Source organism: Macrobrachium rosenbergii, chromosome 43 (assembly GCF_040412425.1).
Source record: "Macrobrachium rosenbergii isolate ZJJX-2024 chromosome 43, ASM4041242v1, whole genome shotgun sequence".
NCBI classification, from domain to species: Eukaryota; Metazoa; Arthropoda; class Malacostraca; order Decapoda; family Palaemonidae; genus Macrobrachium; species Macrobrachium rosenbergii.
In genome coordinates this window covers 50,778,575-50,784,124 of record NC_089783.1, presented here as the reverse complement: position 1 = coordinate 50,784,124, position 5,550 = coordinate 50,778,575, and the positions used below count along the sequence as shown (strand labels likewise).

General features: G+C 35.4%; 1 protein-coding gene across 8 annotated transcripts in view; it reads left to right on the top strand.

Annotated features, from left to right (window-relative positions):
- Positions 1-1,150, top strand: part of LOC136828892 (sushi, von Willebrand factor type A, EGF and pentraxin domain-containing protein 1-like) — a 757,486-nt gene extending 756,336 nt beyond the window's left edge. For all 8 annotated transcript variants that reach the window (XM_067087200.1, XM_067087201.1, XM_067087203.1 and 5 more), the window contains one exon: positions 1-1,150. This exon is cut by the window's left edge and continues 1,128 nt beyond it. The gene's annotated coding sequence lies outside the window, so the exon portion shown is untranslated.
- The last annotated feature ends 4,400 nt before the right edge of the window (positions 1,151-5,550 follow it).

The window sequence follows — 5,550 nt, the reverse complement described above, 5'->3', positions numbered from 1 at the left end:
AAATATTAAACGTGTTTTTATCAGGACATGCACAAGATATGTTGATGTAGGATTTTGTTAAGTATCAGTTTTTTATACCCCATTGTTTGGCGTCGTTTTTTTTCTATGATGATTACTGCTTTTCCTTTGACTCATTTCTCGGTGTATGGAAAGGTGCTTAATTCATTCTTTGTTGTTTGTGTTTGTTTCACACTGTTCTATTCTCTCATCTGTATATACAGCTATGCTTACGGTATTTACACAGAATTCCCCCTTGCATTTCAGTCAGAAATAAGCTTATTCTCTTCTCACGATCACGTTGAGCGTATTGATGAGATCCAAGAAAACTTAAGAAATAGAAAATTTGACATAAGCATAAAGGAAAAGGGTCAGATTAGTCAGAAGTCCATTAGCCACTTTAGTAAAGAAGGGGAGTACTTGCACATGCTTTCACGTGAAATTAGATATTTTGCATAATTTAAGGCATGTCTGACTTTACTTGCAAATACGATAAAAGATGTTATGATGATGGTTCTGTTATTTCTTAATAGAGGATTTCAGATTCTATGGAAAGTATATATCTTGCTTAAATTACACTAAACCTTACAAGCCAAGCCATTACCTATTGACGAGAGTGAATCACGTCAGCGTTTTTACCATAACTTCAATTTATTTTTGTTTATCTTTGAATCATTGCCCGTTTTTCTTTATCTGTTCTAATCCCGTGAATGAATAGCTGGATGTTATGAAAACTGTTACGGTTTCAAGATATGTTTATGTCTGCCATTTCATTTTATCTTTTTGTTTTTTTTTTTTTTTGAAGCGAAGAGATTTTGCCACGTCGTTTTCCCAACATATCAAACTGACCGCACAAATGCATAGATATTTATCCAAACAAGTATCGTATCAATAATCTTGATAAGGAAATACTCTACTGTTATTGTATGCTGGAGATATAATTAGTATTTCGTTATGTCATTACCTTTTTTTTCTGTATATTCATATAGATATGACCACTGTCATTTACACACCTCCGCTGATAAGCAAAGATCTGTTGAGAAAAGGCACTTTAGGACAAATCATGGCAGAAAAACAGTAATTGTTTCTTTTCTCTTGTATTACTTTACGTCATGGAACCAGAACACTTTTTTAACATACAAAAAAATAAAAACTTAGAAGTGGTTGAATCACTGTTAACCTGACAGATCTTTGTTTAATAGTGGGCTATGTCCTCTTCGTGAATATTATATTTCCTTATTCTATACTTGTTAAGGAATTTGCTACCGAAAGTGATTTTTTTTTAAAATGACCATTGAAAATAGTCTCTTATGCTCTAAGTAGAAAATGAACCAAAAACATACACTGTAACTGCATACTATCCCTAAGCACTACCTCACACAAGGTATGCTTACATTTAACATGCAGTTGTGAAACCAGAATATTTTGCACAATATTGATGATCACTTCAAGTATTCTACTCTCCTTGTTCTAAGCTCTCACCCTTTATTCAATATCACTCTCAATTTTATAGTTATACCTTTTACCTTTTTCTCATCACCATTTGGCAATAGCTGTCAAACGCTAAACGTGCTTTTCACAGAAAAATAAACAATGACTGCATAAAATATATCCATGGATATCCATATTTTCACAAAATGTAGTAATGGTTATTTTCGTAGATTTGCAGCACATCAATGACCTCAGGAATTACAATATTCTTTAGAATAACTCGCTTGTGACCTTCGATATAAATTATTCTTTAGTCTTATTCCCAGTTTATGAAACTGACAGCAGATGTTTTGAAATAAAATTGATTTTTCCTTTCTTAAACTAGGTAACGATTTGGGTGTGGGATTTCTCGTAAAATCTCTTTTAAGAAGGAAATATGTTACTTTAGGTGCAACACTCCATTACTTAAGCTGTTTATTACAAATCCTTTGTGCTGACACTACAGATTTTTGAAAGATTCCAAATATATTTGTTCATGAGGGTAAGAGAGAAATGGTGAACATTCTAGAACAGGTTCACTCGGGAGTTATTCTGTTGTTCATCCTGAGGTCTCCAGAAAGAACGATCATATCATTACAGGATGGAAGTCAAAGGTCGCTTTGTTTTTGGTGTGAATGTTTGTCAACTCTGATCCTTGTTATGTGGAGTGCAGTAATAATTATCTTTTACCTGTTAAACAGGATTCCACTGGAACAAAGTCAGGCATTAAAACCTGTGTTGTATGTGTTCAGAATTTGGTATGTGACCCCTTTTCTGTTTTCTATTTTTACAACTGGGAACGAAGATATGGCTTCATCTCAACGTGTAAAGTAGAAAGATTTGGATATGGTACTATCTTCAACCACTGATCCAATACATATGTTCAATGAAAAAATTAAAAAAATTAAAATACTATGTCGATGCAGTTCAAGTTATAAAAAGAAGTCAGTTTCTTCACCAGAATCTTTACGATACAGGTTTTGATAAAACACAATAAAAACTTTGTGACCTTTGATGTTATTCTTAGGTAAAAAAAAAAAAGACTATTTCTCTAAAGAATCTTTTTGTCCACTGTTACTGTTGTTTAGACGTGTCTGTTGGTGACTAGAATTTAATGCAGATTCTATAACGAAGATATAGAGAAAAAAAAAATATTCCCATCAGTAGTTAAGGAAGCTGTTTATTTCCATCCATTTGTTTTAGGTGACTAGTGATAAAAGACTGAAAAAAAAAATATATGGGAAATTGCCATGACGGGTAATTGATAACAGCTCTGAGACCAAATTATTCCATCCATACACACACACACACACACCAAAGTCAACGATGATAATGAAGAAAGAATTAGTAACTATATGCACCGTATCGCTCGGACACCAGTCAACGTGTTGTTTAATTCTTATAATCGACGCGTCTTCAGATGCATGGAATTCCAACAACTCCTCTTGTAAATCCTGATGGGAAGTCTGTTTAGCACTGTCTGTATTCTTAGATCCTTTTCTCATTTACTCTCTATAGGATTCCCCACCACTTAAGCGGGATTAACATCTGTGTGCTTGAGTGTGTTTTGTGAATCAGTGTTTCTTCTCGACCAAATTGTTGTGTATAATGACATTGTAAACATTTTAGAGAAACGAATGCAAAATACTGTATGGGAACCTTGCTGGCTACCTCTTGTTTTAGTGAAAAAAATAAATAAATAAATAAAGAAACAAACAAAAGAATACATGACATATCAATTTTGGCTGTTCATGTTGAGTGGTATCATCGGTGTCCTCCAAACTCAGCGTTATTCAGTGGAAAATAATGTGAGTTTCAAAAGTGAGCTTTCCGGAGCCACAGTGTAGGTCTCGTTGGCTGATGTTAAGGTTCCTTCATACCTGAAGAGCTTCTGGTAAGGTCTGTTTTTTTTTTTTTGATGAAGGCATCTGTTGAAGAGTGGAGGGGGAAAAGGACGACTGAAGTGAAGTGATGCGAAAGTGACTTCCATTTGGAAATGTGCCTTAAGTTTCCTTTCCATCAGAGTCAACCAATAAGCTTTTCTTGATTGGATTCGTGCTTTTTATTGCCTCCTTTCCGTTTTTATGCTTCCCATCTAAGCCTCAAGACGTCAGTTCCAGTCACTGCAGCAGTAGCACCATTTCAGCTCTTGAAAACTGATGCAGGAATTGTCCAGTGTTGTTAAATACTCATGATTAGCCTCAGATTTAAGCTACCTACAATCTGAACACTTAGTGTACTTCAAAATAAATATTTTGTCATTGTTCAAGCTTATTCTGCATAGAACATAAAGTAGTTCATCATGACAAAAAAATTATCCCGATTTTCTACTTAAGAAGTAGTTCCGCTCCCTTCCCCTTTCTCCATTTTAAGTTTTATACCATTGGGTGCCTCCCAGGTTATCAAAAAATGGCATTTTATAGACAGCGTGCATTTTCTATTTTGCCTCTTGTACATCAAAGCCAAAATTAGACTGGGAGTTTATATCTTCAAATTTCATTTCATTGATTCAAAATTCCCTGTAATATAAACATTTTGGATACTTTTGTCATAGTAGCAAAATATATTACCAAAGTGATATGGATGATTCTGGAAATACTGCAATCGGATACACCAGAAAATTATTTCTCCATAACCGAAGGTTACTCGTGACTTGAAAATAACAGCTCCCAAAGCACTTGCAAAATCAATGCAATGCATAATGCTATATTTCTTTATGTGCAGTTTTAAAGAAAAAAAATTTTATGAGCGTTGATTATATGACATTTTTTTTTCCATGAGCTTCTACACAAACAGACGTGTGAACATTTGAATATCTAAAAATCCACGTGTAACTTGGCAAGTGCACTCTGCTGACCTAGTGCAAGCCTCGTGTTGCTAATGGAATGTGACGCAACAGAGCGTTGAAACCCAGAACAGGCAACTTCAGGGTCCCACAGCACATGTGTTCTTTGCATTTATTTTACTCGGGTGTGATGTCTTCCAAGGTAGCTAGCCTGGTTCCCGTTTTTTATTTGTTTTTTTTTTTATTTATGTAAATATTGTAAACTTACAAGAGCGCTTCCGAGCGGTCACCACAATAAACCCACAGCTAATTGCTTTCCCTTTATTTACCTTAAAAGGATAAGTATGAAGTTTTCATGCCTCGTAGTATGACTTCATGGTCTGTCAGTCGAATAGGAGGCCAGAGATTGTATGTAAAATTAGTGGAAGCATAGAGCCTTTCGCCTTTGATTCCGTCTGTTTTTGTACAGTAAACAATCAATCTGACAGGTTGTTGGCGTGTATCTTATGCTTAGTTTTAGCTTATGTATTGCTTCACAACTTCATAATTGTGTTAATGAAGATTATTGACTTTAGTCTCTATAACCAAAACGTGCAACCCTTCAAACGAAGCCCCAAAGCATCTCTAACAGGGCACTGGAAAACAGTTTTGAAAACCAAGTTACGCTGAGGGGAATCAGTAACGTCAGAATAGGCCTAGGAGCTATGTAATCATTGCGTGAAGTGAGAAATTTCGTAACTGTTCGAAATGTGAAAGTTTTTGATGATCAGATAAGAATGAAGAATAGTAATGGCTTCTAGAGCTGGAGGTTTGACGTTCATTACAGAGTACAATTTTGCAGAGGATTTCTATGCCATAAAATTTCTGATGTATATTTCGAACGTACTGCTAGTGCGTGTATTCCTGTAGAATTATCAGCGGTTCTGTTGCCTTACTGTAGTTGTTGTGGAAACTTAGGAAATAGCCTGCGCAGGGCTAGCTTAATACAAAGTCTTCCATTGTCTGCCACAGCCACAAGCACAACCAAAAGGCAAGATAGAACGCGCAAGGGAGCCGTTTCATAAGCAAGTCCCTCTTACTACTACTGCTGCTGCTACTAACTTTCCCGTTACTACTACGCAAGGAGCTGTAACTGTAAGACCAAGTTATGTAGGTAGTGACGACTTATGAACAAAAGGGACTTGAGAAATTAACATTAACACTTGTTAGCAATAACGGTAGAACTATAGAACAGCTCCGCATGGGGTATTACATTGGGATTTGACTTTTTCTATAGTATTTTGGTTGCTTATCAAGAA